The sequence below is a fragment of the Nothobranchius furzeri genome, chromosome 9, assembly GCF_043380555.1.
Source record: "Nothobranchius furzeri strain GRZ-AD chromosome 9, NfurGRZ-RIMD1, whole genome shotgun sequence".
Taxonomy (NCBI): domain Eukaryota; kingdom Metazoa; phylum Chordata; class Actinopteri; order Cyprinodontiformes; family Nothobranchiidae; genus Nothobranchius; species Nothobranchius furzeri.
The window spans coordinates 54966535-54984578 of record NC_091749.1 but is presented as its reverse complement, the minus strand read 5'-3'; the positions used below and the strand labels follow the sequence as shown (position 1 = coordinate 54984578).

At 41.7% G+C, this 18044-nt stretch overlaps 1 long non-coding RNA gene across 1 annotated transcript; it reads left to right on the top strand.

Annotated features, from left to right (window-relative positions):
- The first annotated feature begins 15558 nt into the window (after positions 1 to 15558).
- LOC139071625 (uncharacterized) lies at positions 15559 to 16292 on the top strand. Its single transcript, XR_011521475.1, has 3 exons — positions 15559 to 15728; positions 15865 to 16098; positions 16169 to 16292. It is a non-coding gene; the product is annotated as an uncharacterized lncRNA (long non-coding RNA).
- The last annotated feature ends 1752 nt before the right edge of the window (positions 16293 to 18044 follow it).

The window sequence follows — 18044 nt, the reverse complement described above, 5'->3', positions numbered from 1 at the left end:
CCCCCACCCACTAGAAAAGCGCTATATAAGTTCAATGCATTATTTTTTTTTCTTCGTTAGAAAACTAACACCTCAAAAACTGTCTGGTCCCCTTTTGTTGGTACTCTGTTAGTGGTTTACTTATGTGGCCACCATGTGAGGTTTGTCATTACCATCTTTTACAGCGTGATTGGTTATGAACCTCCTTATGGAGAAGGAGACTGTCTCCACTCATCCCTCAAGGCTGTCATCTCTCTAAAATGTTAATGCTACTGTCTTCAAAGGGTGCCCCTCAATTTTAAAATGTCGTTAGAAGTTTGAGTCTCAGTAGGTGAATGTTTCTGACAAACACATGGTACAACACAGAGTACACAGCTCCTTATGTGAGGATTTGCCTTGTGTTCATACCAAAGATTAGAAATATGAAATCTGCATCATAGACTGGAGCTCAAAACTTAAATAATGTGAAATCTGCATCATAGACTGGAGCTCAAAACTTAAATAATGAGCTTGACCCTTTTCATATTTTCAACTTTTTCTTATGTAGGATTCTGAAACGACATTTCCACACATCAAAGCTGCTTGGCGTCTGAGTTGCCAAAAAGGCACAGTTAAAAGAAATACCTCAGATGTGTACTTCAGTGTTAGTCCTCTAAACAAAAACATCCATGCTGTTTTTATTTACAGTGTCTTCTGAAGGACATAGAGCTAATGGGAATGAAAACAACAATCTGATCAAACGAAGGGGAAGCCAGCACATGCTTTTGATGACTGTTGTGTTGAAGTAAGGATGTGTACATCTGAAAAGCAGATTTTTAAATGTCACAGATTAGATGGATCTTGAGAACATGCCAAATCCACCCACGGGTAAGATTACAGTAATACAAATTAATAACATTTTATTCTAAAATGTGTGCATTCAATTAGGAAAACAATAGTTCATTTAGAGTAAGAACTATTGTAGCTCATCACCATGCATGTGTGAGTGAAAGGGAAAATGTTGTGTTCTAAAAAACCTTGGGGGATTTTAGGGCTCCAGAAGATGCTGTGTAAACAGACTATTTACCATTATCTACCCAAGATAGAAGAGTGAATAGAGGCAGCGGAAGAGGCACATTCCTGTTAGCGAATCAGAGTTAAGATGCTTGTATATAATCCGTGTTATTGCTGCCGCCTGTCCGTCCTGGGGGATGATGCGCAGCGCTATAGACCGTGTCTGCTGCAGCTGTCTTTTAAAGATCAGAACCACGGACAGCGCCTTCTCCTGCTCCATGCAAAGCTGCACAATGGACAGCGGCGCTCTTGTGTGTGTTGTTTTGGGTGTCTTCAAAAGAGAGAACATACATTTGCTCAGCGGATACTTGGTGCATTGGTTCCCTTTATAATTGTCTGACAGAAAAAGAAATGTCTGTCAAATTTTGCGCTCGGCTCAGTCTGAGAAATGCAAAACCTGAGTTGTTTTTGTGTTTATGATAAAAGACTGATCAGGTCATTCATGCTGAATTGCATGTAAACATGGAGCTTCTTCAGCACAATTTGCCAAACACTGGGTCTTTAGAGATAACACATTATTTACAAATGTGTTTAAATATATCTATATGTTTTGTACAGAGAAAGGATTGGGGAGTTTTCATCAGGAGTCATTCATGTGAAATGTAACTGGCTAAAGACTTTACTTAGTAGCAGTCTTCTTTCCCTCTCCTCTCTAATGAGTCCTCTACGTGTCTATCAAATAGAGATAAGTCATTGAATTGTAATTACGCAGAGAAATATTTAACAATTCAAATGCAAAGTGACCCAGTGGGTCAAAGTTCAGAGAGTCAAGCAAGCAGAAATGAGATTTGACAAGATTGTAAAAGGAAGATTATGGCTGAATGAAAAGAACAGATGAAGATTTTATTCGTCTTTATCAAGTACTGGTCAAATTTCCCAGCAGACCTCCTGATTGATATGTTAATTGATCTTTTACTGACTATTAATACAGGGCAAGATATTCATGAAATGTGTAAGGAATATTCATGAGGCAATATAATTTCAAATCACAGTTATTCGCCTCTGTTGGCTAGTTAGAGGAACTCCAGACTGTGAGGTCTCATTATTTTCTACATTTATATGATAATACAGAAGTTATTTCTTTTGTGGGTGACATTAAGGGACGACTTTGTGCTCAACAATCGTGGAAATCTTATTGTTGCTTTTCTTGTAATGAAACAGTTGATCTCTGAAAGCAAGAGCAAAAGAAATATACAACAAATTTAAGACAGATGGTATGCGGTGAAATTGTAATTCAAAAGGGTGTTTTTCATCCTGTTTTAACCATGGATATTTGCATATTCTGGATGAGTTGGCATGCAGACTACGTTTTTGCGAAACCTCTTCAGTTTTTTACTCACCTGTCATTACTGCACAACAAATAATTCAATAATTACTTTTTAAAATAAGTCCAAATAGATTAAGCACTGATACAAATAAATTCCGAACATTGTTCTTTGTGCAGTTGACTTTGTAACTGCTTTAATACAAGTTAATTTTATTTGGATTGATGCTCTAAATATGTCATCTTTGCCAGTGTCCATGTCTTGTGTGTGTGTGTGTGTGTGTGTGTGTGTGTGTGTGTGTGTGTGTGAGAGAGAGAGAGAGAGAGAGAGAGAGAGAGAGAGAGAGAGAGAGAGAGAGAGAGAGAGAGAGAGAGAGAGAGAGAGAGAGAGAGAGAGAGAGAGAGAGAGAGAGAGAGAGAGAGAGAGAGAGAGAGAGAGAGAGAGAGAGAGAGAGAGAGAGAGAGAGAGAGAGAGAGAGAGAGAGAGAGAGAGAGAGAGAGAGAGAGAGAGAGAGAGAGAGAGAGAGAGAGAGAGAGAGAGAGAGAGAGAGAGAGAGAGAGAGAGAGAGAGAGAGAGAGAGAGAGAGAGAGAGAGAGAGAGAGAGAGAGAGAGAGAGAGAGAGAGAGAGAGAGAGAGAGAGAGATCAGTTTAAATGAAGTACTTCGTGAACAGGTAGAGTTTCAGGAATAACTGGATGCACTAAATCTTTCCCCAAAACCTTGTTAATGGTTTATAATTTTAGGAATTAAATGCAAGTATCTGGTGATTTCTCAAATCTAGCCTTTGGTGCAATGACACATGAAAAAGTCCACCTTGGGGGGGGGGTCAAATCAGGTCTGTGCAGGGGACTGTCCGGTGGTGAAGACTAGCTGGTGGTTGCGGATGATCCTGGACCGGTGGCATATATACACACACACACACACACACACACACACACACACATATATATATATATATATATATATATATATATATATATATATATATATATATATATATATGTATGTATATACACCACCGACGGTGGCACAGGAGTTAAGTGCTCGCCCCGTTATCGGAAGGTTGCAGGTTCGAGCCCCGCTCAGTCAGTTGCTGTCGTTGTGTCCTTGGGCAAGACACTTAACCCACGTTGCCTGCTGGTGGTGGTCGGAGGGACCGGTGGCGCCACTGCTCGGCAGCCTCGCCTCTGTCAGTGCGCCCCAGGGCAGCTGTGGCTACATTGTAGCTCATCCCCACCAGTGTGTAAATGTGTGTGTGAATGGGTGAATGACTGATTGTGCTGTAAAGCGCCTTGAGGGGTTCCAGGACTCTAGAAGGTGCTATATCAAATACAGGCCATTTACCATACACACACACACACACACACACACACACACACACACACATATATATATATATATATATATATATATATATATATATATATATGTATGTAAATGTGTGTGTGTATATATATATAAAATATGGCCACTAACGTGTGTATATTGGTCCACTAACTGAACCAAATTAAGAGTCCACGAGATTTAAAAAATCTTTCACCAAAGGTTTATCCTGACAGCACACATGTATGTTAAAGTCCCCAAGAATTAACACTTGATCATACTTAGGAATCAGCTCACCAAGCAGTTCAGTAAAATCATCTATAAAATCATGGTTTTGTCTCAGTGGGCGATATAGGAGAGCAACCAGTAGCTTCTGAGAGCATCCCAGCTCACAGAGGCAGAGTTCAAAGCACAGAGGATGGATATACCTGCCTACACATAATTGATGACTTAAAAATCACTGCCAATCCTCCACCACGCCCCGAGGGTCTCAGAACACTAAAATATGTAAAATCATCCCGGAGAAGTTCCACAAAAGCAGCAGTTTCATCTTTATGGACCCAGGATTCAGTAACACACAGAAACTCCAGACCATTTGTTTCAATAAAATCGTTCAGAATAAAAGTCTTATTCATGATAGATCTGGCATTGGACAGCGCAAACCTGATGACGGAAGAAGACGCTGTTATACTCAAGCCTTCTGGATCCACTGGCGAGGGCTCTGCTGATTCACATATCACCTCACGTAGATTTTGTCGGTGAACTCCTCTCCCGCAAGCTCGCCGCTGTAGTGCAGGGCGCCGCGACTGTATCATCCCGCTGCCGCACACCACCGACACCAATCCGGAAGCCGCCCGATTCAACGGCACCGGATCCAACTGGTGCTCCGGCGTCCCACCGTCCCCCTCAGAACCAACAACTCCACACACAGCATCCAACGTGCCACGTTGAGCCAATCCCAACTTCATCCGGCATCCAGCACGCTTTCCCCGTCTCCGGCGCCTCCTCCATCTAGGTAAGTTTGCCACGTAGCGCACGTAGCCCAAAGAACCATCCAGTAGTGGCGATCAATTCTGCCCAAAACCTCCAGAGAACGATAAGCCTTCAGCTGCTTGGCGAATCCCGAGCAAGGTTTTACGATCATACACCCGGATTGAACTGCTAAATTGCAAGGAACGAAAGACTAACATGAAGCAGAAGAAAAGCTTCAGGAGCAATAGACGAGCTGCCACACACACCGGCGCCATCATGCTCATGTTCTCATGAACCATGAACTTATAGAAGTTAGAAGTTGGTCTGTGGGGCTTTTTTTTATTATTACTTACAAACTATTTGATAGGTAATTAGATTTATCCCATATTACCTTAAAGAACGACACACCCGGAGAGAGAGAGAGTAAATTGATTATTTGTAATGTCCATGTGGGCGAATCAACATGCGAGAAGCTGGGCCCAGACATCCAGCCCCTAGTCTGCTCTAGCCTCAGCCTTCTGCTCTTACCAGCTCTGCCTACCCTCCACCAAGATGTTTGGTAATTAAATGTTAAGTAATATTTAATCTCCATAACCCTGGACTCTGAAATAAACACACATCACGAAAGGGAGACATTTTACACTGAATTAGCCAAATGAGGGGAAGATCACCGAAATGACACATAACTCTCTCCAGAGCTAGATGCCAGGCGACTCCCCCTGTCTTCAGAGTGTCCAGTGGCTTTATTCAAGCAAAGGGTGGAGAAGGCGGGCCTTCTCAGGTTACAGAGGTACAGAGTTTTCTCAATCAACATCCTTGCTCAACCTTTTCATGAACAGCCACGGTTTGGCAAACACAGAGATGGGCATCTTTTAGGCCTCAAAAAGGTACAATTATAAAAATACCCAACACTATCATTATATATATACCACTGGTTAAATCTGGTTTGATGCATCCCTTCTTCAATTAGACTTAAGATATATTTTGACCATTTTTATTATGTTTCTGTAAATATTTGTGGTTGTATCTGGGTTTCTGGGTTGTCTTCAAAGTGTAATATGCAGCTAATAGCCACCACTTTCCACCTGTGCATTTTGGATGAGTCCCAGAAGCGTAGCGTGGCATTGCTCTGTTAAATTAACACTTTGAGTCTACGTTTTAGGAGCTACAATTCCAGAATGCTTGAATCCCAGTAGTCTAGATCAGGCCAGACAGAAATTTAGACAGGGGAGCAGTATTGGGTATCTGGCAACGTTTAAAAAAATGAAATATATGTGAAGATGCTTCACTACTTAAAAAAAAATGCCATTACCTGTGACACCTCCATGGTTGAGGTAGACAGACCAGAAAATAAAGCACAGACATGCAGCGATATTTCTTCTTGTTTGTCATCATGTTAAGTGTCAAAATCACACAAGTTTAGAACAGAACATACTTTATTAATCCCACATTGGGGAAATTAATTAATTACAGCAGCACTTACACTTAGAGAAAAGGAAGAAAAAAATTTAAACAAAATTACAGGTAAACACACAAAGACAGTCAGCTATTTCTGTAACCTTAAACCACCCAAAACAACGCATACAATAGAAACTTGGGTTTCCAACTATGCTGCATAAGGGACACAGAAAAACTAATGTACATCCGGAATATTGCATTGATGTTACTGTGCACCAGCTGCAAGTACCAGTTAAACTGAGGAGTTGTACACTGCAAAATGACCTACTGTAGTGTTCTGTTTTACACCTGGGATGTCTCAGCCTGCCTCTGAAGGAGCTGTCCATGACCTCCACAGTGGAATGCTGTGGGTGGGAAGGGTTTTCAAAGATGGTGGTCATCTTCACCACTATCCTCCTTTCACACATCTTCTCAACTGAATCTTGTTGGCAGCCCAGAGCCGCGCTGAACATTTTGACTAGCTTGTTCAGCCTCGATCAGAGCTGCCTGCACCCCAACAGACCACAACAGAATGAGTAACAGAGCCAATGACAGAGAGATCAAATGTGTTCTCTCACACATTTTCACTCCAACAGCTCTAAACTGATTTATTTTAGTTACCCAATTATTGCAATTATCCATTGATTTGGTGACCTCGCAGGACCAGATTGAACACTTTTACCGCCAATTTGCACCTGAAACGCTTCCAGTGGGGAGGAATGCGCCACTTTGCTTGCAGAGAAAATGCTTCCATTACATTCCACATTCCAGGATGTGAATGTGTGTGTGAATGGGTGAATGACTGTTTGTGTTGTAAAGCACCTTGAGAGATTCTAGGATTCTAGTAGGCTCCATATGAAATGCAGGCCATTTAAATTACAAAACCAGCAGAAAGCCGAGGTTACAGCCAACCTTAAACGATGTATTCTTTAATCGTCATGGTCAAAAGTTGCCATCATGATTTTTTATTACATTCAGTATTTGCTAAATTTACTATAAAAATGCCCTACATTTTCAAAGCTCATGCACAATACAAGGAAACGTGTTGTGTTCATGGTTTATTGTTTAGAACTTTTCTTGCACCCAGGCAGTCGATATCCTTCTGTCATTTCAGGGACAGACAGTTCTCTGAGCTGCCTGGAGGTCTCAAAGTTCAGCTTCTCTTTGGTTTTGGGTCGAGATGCTGCTGCTGTTGTTCCCTTAAGCTGTTTTCATGATGCGCCTGTAAGACAAACTTGTTACAGAGCAAACAAAAAGTCTACTAATGTTAAATATATTCTGACAGGAATCCACTAAGCTTAGTGTCCACTGCATCGCCTCTAATATTCTCTTTGCAGGAAACCACTTAATAATTGATCCTCATGAGTGCTTGTTGGTGACATGGAGGTATTAGATATTGTTTGTGTGTGAATGCATGAATAAAACACAAACTGTGAATCTAATAAAGCTGAAAATATTTATATTTCTCTGTCAGGTTGTGTTTTGGACAGTATGTTGCACCTGGTTTTGAGTTATGTGTCTAAAACCCAACAAAATGTTTCTTTGCTATGTTTTTTATAGATGAAATAAGTCAGTGATGAGTTTTTGAGGTGAAAATGTGAGAGAGAACATGTTTTTTATGAAGACTTCACCCTAACACCTGGTGCGCCATTTCCACTTCACAAACTGTCAGATATAAAAGGTGAGGTTCTGCAGAGGCAGCATCAGACAACACAGGTTTTTCACAGCAGACCACTTCCAGTCAAACTGATGCCTCATGGTCCTCCATCTCCTGACACTCCGTACCACTCATCCTCTTTTCCCGATAACTTCTCTCCTCCTTTACCTCTGCTCATGTAAACTCCTCGACTACTCTTTCCTCTCTTGTCCTTTCATCTCATGTCCTCTCTGTTCCATCCTCTCATCCTTTGCTGCTTCCCTTGCTCTCTCAATTAGCATAGAGAGCCGGAGGTACATGGTTTCTTATGTATTGATCCATCCATTTTTAATGGCCTTACGCTTCCCAAAGCAGGAACCATCTTACGCAGGTTCCGTTGGACCAGTCATGCTGTCAGGGCTTGTTGGCAGTCTATGCTCCTCAGAGCGAGAGCAGACGACCTTGGAAGTCCATTAAGAATGCTCCCAGGGGACTCAGACTTGTCCATCAGCCATGGCACATGACAGGAGAAATGAGTCTTTTTTCTTTACTGGACAAATCTAAGAGAACCGAATCAATGAAAATGCGGGGTGTGATTGAAGATAGGCCATGCATAAATAATCATTCTGAGACTTTGTACCAGGAAAAAAAAGAGGTTTTCCCGTCTAACATTTGGAGTTTAGACTAGCAAACACAAAATAATCCACTTTATGAGCCTTGCTGCTCCTCGGATAAGAACCCAAAGATTGAAATGAATCAAAATTTGAACAGGATGTTCTCATTAACAGAGCTTTTTTATTAGGAAGACGACCTCCTGGTGCACTCAGGACCCTGAGATCACCAGGTGTCACTCAGGTAAAAGTAAGAAGACTGAATAACTGAAAGTCTGTGACATTCACTCAGCACCCACTTGACTTTTTATGACTAAAAGTGTTCCTGTCTATACTAGACTAGAAGCTTTTCTTCTTTCTTTGGACATCACTTACGTTCTTGTGCCATCAGCTAAGGTTTCTGATATTTATTAAGGATATAAGCTGTGGAAACCGTAGTTAGGAAAAAGGCTCAGGTTTCAGAGAGAAGAAGTTAAAAATGAATGTAGGCTCATATCAGGACTGTTGAGTAATAATCTTGTGGTGTCCAATCCTGGCAGCCTTTTACACCAGATTCCTGTTGCCATTAGGATTTGTTTTAAGATCCTTTTACTGGTTTTCAAAACACTGCATGGACTGACGCAACCTCACCTGGCAAAATTACTTCGGTCTTACGTCCCAGCTTGGAATTTCTGCTCGTCTGTTGTTGCTCTCTGTCCCAAGGTTGAAGTCCTGACGAAATAGGGCTTTTGTGGTAGCGGGCCCAAAGCTCTGGAGCGAGCTTCCCCATTTAATAATCTACTGCTTTAGTGGTTTTTAAAACAAGGCTGAAAACCTATTATGACTCAGCATTTACCTCTCTTAGTTTTTGTTGTTCTTATGTTACTGGTTTTATTGTATTCTTGTGTTTTTATTCTTGTTTTGTTTTTTTGTTTGCTTTATGTTCTTATTGTTTCTGTAAAGTGCCCTATGTCTGTAAGGCACTGTATAAATACAACTGAGTTGAGATGAGTTTAGGGTAACCCTTCACATCCGTTTGTGGTTTCACTGATGATGATCTAGAGATCACAATAGTCATTTTTGGAGTCTTCTTGATTTGGTGAAAACTTACAATTGTGGCGAGACAAGGTGTCTGACTAACAACAAGAGAATTAAAAATATCTACTCAGCAAAATAAAATAATCTTATTCTTGTCATGGTTTGGGGCAGGAGTCTAACCCAAGACATGCAGAATCACAACACCGAACACAGATTGATGGAAAAGTAAAATTGTTTTATTAAAAACGGGGAACTGAGGGCACGCTGGGAATCCAGCGGATCAGGAGAAAACGGGAACTAGGGTCTGGAGAGAGAGCGAACCAGAGGTGAGTCCAGGGGAGAAGGTCGAGGCAGGAATTCTGGGAGAAGACTTGCAGGGAATGATTAGGATTGAGGACGGAGGGGAGGTTGAGAACCCTGGTGGATCTAGAGGTGAGTTGTTCTGAGCTGGAGAGGGAGCACTGGGTTGAGAGTGAGAGCGGGTCGGTCTGGAAGGAGGATGATGAACGTGACTGAAAGTGTAGTCCAGGAGACCTATGGAGGTTGAACGAGTAAATCCATACTAGCATTGAACCTGAGGTGGGTGAGTCCAACAAACCACAAAATCACACTAAGATCCAAAAACACTAGAGTCAAAATTCACTAGCGAAATTATGAGTAACCAAGAACGAAGGCTGGAAACTACCAAGAAGTAGTAATCATCCGGCGTCGAGTAGTGTTCACCATCTCCTTAAACAGTCGACCCGCTAATCAGCTGATCAGGAGCAGCTGACGCTCCCTCTCCTGCAACACACTCAGAGATTGTTAGGAATGAGAGCGAGTACTCACCCCGGCTCACGACAATTCTACAACAGATCCTTAGGATTCTATTGTTTTGCATATAGTCAGAAAAATATGATTTTATTATTTTTTTTATTTTTTGGTGCAAAGCTTTTGTTTACTCAGCACTAAAATAACTGAGTTGTAAACACACATCATATAAAGATGGGCCAAATGTTTTGGCCAATTCTGATCACATGTGTGGCCATGTTGAGCAATTTGAACGAGAATCTGCATGTTCATAGAAATGGGCATGAAAGTCCTGCTTACCGCTCCATACACAAGTGTGATGTCATTGCTTGTTTAATATTCAATTGCATTTAAATATGTGAGTAAAACACACATATTTAACAACTCAGGTGACTATTTACAAAGCGTAAATAAATGATGTGTTTGTAAGCCGTTTCATCATTTGTGATGTCACAAATGGAAAAAGTAGAATAGAACCAGCTCTCAGGTGAAAGAGGGAGATGCTGCTGGAGAAGGAGCAGTGAGCCCCTTCTGGAAATCAGAACTTCTTAGCTTATAGCAGCCTGAGCAGGAGATGGGTGGACGGGGCCAGTTCCAGCTTGTTTTTTAAAACTGACAGCGCCCTGAATTGGCTCATTCTGGAAGATACTGAAACTGTCAAGATGACAAACACTAAAATCGGTTTATGTGAAAAGAATTTAGTGCAAAGAACTTCATAAACAGGTTTGGTGTCAGCCATAGAACTAAAAGGTCGTAATGTGTCTGCTTTAACCCTAGCTAACATGGCGTTGGTCAGTGGCTGAAAATACAGCCAGCCAGTACCCTACACATGAATGAAAAGAACAGGAAAGACTTCTACTGGGTGTTGAACCTACTGCCGCCTTCAGGCAGCAGTGCAACCAACTACGCTTAATTACTATTCTCTTTTCACACAGCACTAATGAAACTACTGGCAGTTCAACATGGCAATTTACAGTAAAGTTGAATAAACAAACAGGCAAATGAACAAACTTATGGCTTTGCAACCATAACAGTAGGGTATTAAGCCTCTGTAAAAACTGTGCTTGCACACACATGCATACACTGTCCATCCACACACGGACACAGCCGGATTAACACATTCTGTGCCCTCACTACATTTCTTGAGGAGCTGTAGCTCTCAGCTCCTAGCAGGCAGCAGCCCTTTGGGGTTTCACCCTCGCTGACAGAGAGTGAGGTGGGCTTGTTCTCCAGCAGCTGGCTCGCACAGACTGAGAAACCAGCCTAATGAGATCACTGCCATCCAATTCGGTGAGGGTCAGCGCTCATTTCAAGCAATTCACTTTAATTGGTCTCAAATCTAATCCATTTCATAACGTCTGCTTTGGCGCTCATCTTTCCTCGAGGTTGCTGAGTGACATGGAGCGATTCCCTCTGATGTTGTTTTCTCTGCGCTGTAAGCCTGAAGAGACAGAGGACGTTACTGTGATTGTTGCTTAGTTTGTTGTTGTTGCAAACATTGTGTCTGTAGCACTGCTGCAGCCCTTAAGCTCTCATGGGTAACGATCCTGATAGAATATAGACATTTCTCAGGTGTAGGTTTGCTAAGCAGACTCACAGCAGTTTTAAAAAAAGAAAAACAGTCACAGCTTCATTACTAATGTTCTTTGGCAATTTAACTGACATGAAAATTAGTTGTCTGAGACCATGGTCTTGATTCGGAAAAGGGTAGAATGCCTTCTCCGGGTCAGGGATGAGGTCCTGTCACAAGTGGAGGAGTTTAAGCATCTCGGGGTCTTGTTCATGAGTGAGGGAAAACTGGAGCGTGAGATCGATAGGTGGATTGGTGCTGCATCTGCAGTGATGCGGGCGTTGTACCGGTCGGTCGTGGTGAAGAGAGAGCTGAGTCAGAAGGCGAAGCTCTTGATTTACCGGTCGATCTACGTTCCTACCCTCACCTATGGTCATGAGCTTTGGGTGGTGACCGAAAGAACGAGATTGTAGATACAAGAAGTCAAAATGACTTTTCTCCGAAGAATGGCTGGGCTCTCTCCTAGAGATAGGGTGAGAAGCTCAGTCATTCGGGAGGGGCTCAGAGTAGACCCGCTGCTCCTCCACATCGAGAGAAGCCAGTTGATGTGGCTCAGGCATCTGGTCAGGATGCCTCCCTGGTGAGGTTTTCCGGGCACGTCCAACCGGGAGGAGACCTAAAGGTAGACCCAGGACACGGTGGAGGGACTATGTCTCTCACCTGGCCAGGGAACGCCTTGGGATTCCCCTGGAGGAGCTGGTCCATGTGGCTGGGGAGAGGGAAGTCTGGGCCTCTCGCCTTAGGCTACTGCCTCCGCGACCTGACTCCAGATAAGCGGATGAAGATGGATGGATGGATGGATGAAAATTAGTTTCAGGAAGGCAGAATGAGAAACACTCTTATGTTTAAAGGTGTGGCTGACTGAAAAAAAACATTTTTTATTATTATTTATGATTATTTTTGGTCACTTTGAGTTTTAACTTTAGGCTGGTCATGAAAACAGCCTCCTACACCTATATCCTGCATTAGCTTCCGATAGAAAATATACAGTCAAACGCTTGGGTTTGAAAATCCTCACATATCTATGTCACACAGTGAATTTGCATTCATGGCCTCACCTATCTTGGCTTATGCCCGCCCACAAGTAGGCTTTTTTTTATTTGCAGCGAGTGATAGTGACTTTGCAACATGTTCTGTTAGCCAAGTAAAATCGAGGTGTGCACAAAGATTACATAGTAATGAGTAATCCTGCTGTTTGTAGCCCACCTCTGCAGCTTCTTTTAAAAATGACTCATAAGGCATTGATGTGTACTAGAGAACCCTGCAAATGTATTGAATAAACAAGTAAACTGCACCTTTAACATACACTTTAACAGCTACATAAAGCAGGATGCTTGACCTCAGAAGGTGAACTAATCAGTAGGTCTTTAGCGCTGGAGCTAAGGATGTTTTCATTAATGAGCAGGAATTTAAACAATCTCCATGTGTACACCAACGTTGCATCAGTGTTCTATTAAATTCTCTGGTATGTTGACACATCTTGTGTTTTATTTGATCTCTTTTTCCTTTTTTCTCACTCTTTCCTTTCCCTCAGTCTACTTTCTGTTCCCATCTGTACCTCCTGCTTTGCCTCTATCAAGATGTCACTTCTAATTTGCTGTTTGTGCTGACTCCATCCCTGCTAGCAATCAGTGAAGAAGACATCCATTACTCCTTGTCGTGACAGGTCCCCTCAGATTCCTGCTGGACCTTAATGACACCTGACAGAACACAGGTTTACTACTTAGCAAACCGACCCCCCAGGGATGGCCTATAGGGCCCATTTAGCTAACACGTCCTTGCGTGGTTTACAAGGAACTGACACTCGAAGTTAACACAACATGTCTGCAATTTGTAGACATAAAATAGGCTAATGTCTGAAATGAATGTTAACAATTAAAATGCTAATCCAATCAGAACAGTAGAACGGTTTTTTCTTCTGATTTTAGTGTTATCCTCCGTTTCACTTGTGCTAGAGATGACAGAATAAGTGAAAAACCTTTTTTAAAATAGATTATTTACAGATAAAACAGAAAATGTTTTACACGTTTTCCCTCTCACGTCTTCCCATGTGATGAAAAGTAATGAGTTAAAGACCATTAGCAAACAACAAAGGTAGTGATATAAAAAATGTTTTCGCTAGTTCTACAGTTGAATCCTAGTCTAGCCTGATGTGAAAAATCAAACCAAAGCACGTGAATGGGTTTATCTGAAACTGAAAAGAGAGGTTGTATCAAATGTTTGTTGCATTTTGAAACTAACCGATAAGTGACAGGTCATTTTAATTATCCTCTAAAATTGGAAACACTTAAGGTAATGTCTAGTGTTTTCTTACAAATGTGCCTCTATAACAGAGCAGCAAAACTATTTCTCAAAATGTTAGAGCAGTTAAGGCCAATTTACACCAACCAAATTTCACATTATATGTTTTATTTATCTTTGCCACCAGTTTATTCTGTGGTTATTTGCATTGTGATTTAGCTGCTGGATTAGCTTCTGTTGCAACTCTGGTTTAGATTAAATCCTAATTCTGTTACAGCAAATTGTGAAATTTTACTTTTTTATAAATTACTATTGCATTTATGAGATTAGAACCATTTAGAACAACCTTGATGTGTGTTTTGTCTGAACACAACTAGTCTCTGTTTCTCCAAACAGAATCCCTTCAAATAAAATAAAGTTAATTATTCAAAACCTTAAACACAATTTCAACCACTGCAAACCATCACTTTGATTCATCAAGTTGCATGTGATAAACACATTATGAGAAACCTGAAGCTAAGCTAAAGGCCACAACTTTAAAAGGACATCAATGCTTAAATGTATCTCTTCAGTATAAAAACAAGGCTTTACTATTTATATTGTAATTGTTTTACTGATTATTTAATTATGAAAATGGTTCTTGAGAATCAACATCTCTTGACCTCAATTAAACTGCATAACCAGTTGTTTACTTGTTTAACATCCAAGTTCAGTTCATTATAACCACACATCCTGTTCAAGATGACACTTATACAAGAGAGGAGGAATGTTAGAAAGAATAAACGAAAGATTTCCTTTGTGTTGGATCGATTTTGTAAAATGTTTTACAATTATGTGATGAAGTGGCTGGAATGAGACCGAGACCATGGTCTTGAATCAAAAAAGAGTAGAATGTCTTCTCCAGGTCAGGGATGAGGTCCTGCCCCAAGTGGAGGAGTTTATGTATCTTGGGGTCTTGTTCACGAATATGGAAAAGCTGGAGTGTGAGATCGATAGGCAGATTGGTGTGGCATCTACAGAACTGCTGGCGTTATGCCGGTCTGTCGTGGTGAAGAGAAGCCAGATTGTGAAGTTCTCATTATACTGGTCCATGTTCGTTTCTACCCTCACCTATGGTCATGAGCTTTGGGTAGTGGCTGAAAGAACAAGATTGCGCATACAAGCGGCTGAAAGGAATTTTATCAGCAGGGTGTCTGGGCTCTCCCTTAGAGATAGGGTGAGAAGTTCGGCCATCTGGGAGATGCTTGGAGTAGACCTGCTGCTCCTCCACGTCGAGAGGAATTGACGTGGCTCAGGCATCTGGTTAGGATGCCTCCTGGATGCTTCCCTGTTGAGGTTTTCCAAGCATGTCCAATCGGGGAGAGACCCAAGGGAAGACCCTGGAGGGAATATGTCTCTTGCCTGGCCAGGGAAAGCCTTGGGATTTCCCCGGGAGGAGCTTGCCCAAGTGGTTGGGGAGAGGGAAGTCTGGGCCTCTACTTGAGCTGCTGCCACTGAGACCCGACTCCAGATAAGTGACTGAAAATGGATGGAAGGATGGATGCATAGATTGTTTTACAATTACAGTAATTTAGTATTGCATTAAAACAGCACATTGAGGTTAGGCAGGAAAGAAAGTGCCACCGAGGTCAGTTTGAATAAACAACCAAACGTAAAAAATAAACTTGTCACGGTCTGAGGTATTTCCCTGCTGTCACTCCCTGTCTTTTGAGTTTCCCTCTGCAGGTGGGCGTGTCTGGAGGTGACCAAGCTGCAGCAGATCTGCTCATCAGCTGGCCAGGGGTATTTAAGCAGCTGGGAGACTCCTACACTTTGCTGGATGATTACTCTACCTGGGTACCTTCTAACAGCCACTAGTTTATCTTATTCGAGTTTTTTTGAGAGTTAGATTGTGTTTTTTTGTAATTTGGAGTTTTAAGAATTTAATGAGTTTTTGGATTTTTGCCTTTTGACCTCCTGCTCTTGTTCCCAGACAAAACCTCCACACTCATCTTCGACTGGCAGAACTCTGGAGCCCGCATCATCTGAAGCTCCAACCCCGCTCGTCTCTCAGCCTCTCCCCTGGCCAGAACCACCTCCAGCCGCCCACCTAACCCTCCTGGACCTTCCCAAGCTTAGCTTCCTCCACGTCTCACTCCTGGATCTCAGTCCCTGCTACCCAGACCGGACCACTCCTCCCTCAAACCAGTTCCCACCTCTCCAGACCGTAAGTCCTCTGCACAAGTCTGATTTCCTGATCCTTCCGCAAATTGGATCTAACTCCGATCTGTCCACAGTTTTCCCGCACCAGCCTCCCTGCACAAGAACTCAGCTTCGTTACGCTGCTCCCTTGGTTTCCCTTCAATAAATCCTTATTTAAACCTTTTAAAACCGTCTCCGATCTGATTCTGTATGTCGTGGGTTAGTTTTCTTCACCACAACATGACAAAACTAAAGTGCAGAGGACCCTTTTACGGTCAGAATTCATGAGCCTCACAGGAAAAAGCTGTTCAGCAACCTTGGTATCAGATGCTGAGGCTCCTCAGTCTTCTACCTGAAGGAAGAAGGGTGACTGCATGAGCTAGATGAATGGGGTCTGTCACCGTTCCTTTTTGGATGTTCTATCCACCATGTGCAGTCCTTCCTGTGGGCCAGAGAGTGGTTCCTCTATAATCAATCAATCAAAGATACTTTATTAATTATATAATAATTATTATAAGACAATCATGGACAATGTCAGAAGTTCTCCAGCATACATCAGGTGGGAAAAATACATTATTCTATTCTATTCTATTCTATTGAGAAAAACAAACAGCTGCATTTAAACTAGCCTTTTTATCCACTTTATAAAACCGAGTTTCCTTTGAGCTTTTTAAATGATGCAGGCTGTGAACATGTGCAGTATCAGTATTTAGCCAGCTGCACGAGCTAGCACCAGAAATGGGGAAGGTGGGTTGTAAGATCTCCCTCTGAAGTCCACCATCTCTTTCATCTTTGCCATGTTGATGTTTGTTTTCTTTCTTTTTTTCTTTTTTTGCCAAGTTAATTGCAGAAATTCTTTTCAGTTTGTTTTTGTTTTTCCATATTTTGGACTAAAAAGACTCATGAATAAACCATGCTCAACAAAATAAGTTCCTCATCCACCTTTTATTGCTGTGTGAGAGCAAACAGTAGGAAGAGCAATGTCTGCAGTGGATGAAAAATGTGTGTGCTGTTCAATAAATCCTTGTCTTTTGTTACTTAATGGAGTCAAAAATGTTCTCTTTTCACAAAAGTCTCAAAAAATCTGTGAGATGTTTGTATTTTTTAAGAAACATTTTTTGGTTTATGTCATTGGCCCGTGAAAGATTTCACTTACACATGAACATGTTTTTTCACGTCTTGTTTTTACATAATTTTATCAAAAGACCTTTCCATTGGGTTTTTCAATGCAACACAGAAAATCTCTGATCCAACACAAAAGTGTAGTGAGTGATTTTACAAACTCTACAGATATAGGATTGAAAAACATTGGATTTTTTGGGTAATTTTGCACAAAGTGAAATACCAAAAAATAATAAAAAGCTCAAATCAAATCTTGTATGAAGATTTTTTACGGAAGTCATATTTAGGTGTTCTTTTTACAGATTTGATGTTTTTGCATTTCTTCTACTTGAGCTCTAACCAAAAATACCCAAAATTTTGTGTATATTGTACCCTTTATTTACTGTGTTTTTTTTAAACAACCTGTATTTTAAGACAGAAAAACACAACAATTCTTCTCTATGTGGAGGAGCAGTGGGTCTACTCCGAGCCCCTCCCGGATGACCGAGCTCACCGCTTTCGGCTGCTTTTATCCACAATCTCGTTCTTTCGGTCACTACCCAAAGCCCATGACCATAGGTGAGAGTAGGAACGTAGATCGACCAGTAAATCAAGAGCTATCCCTTCTGGCTCAGCTCTTTCTTCACCATGACGGACCGGTACAACACCCTCATCACTGCAGCCCCAGCACCAATCTGCCTGTAGATCTTGCACTTCATTTTTCCTTCACTCGAGAATAAGACCCTGAGATACTTGGGGCTGGACCTCATCCCTAACCTGGAGAGGTCTTCTACCCTTTCCTGGCTTTACACCATGGTCTTGGATTTAGAGGAGCTGATTCTCATCCCAGCCGCTTCACACACAGTAGCA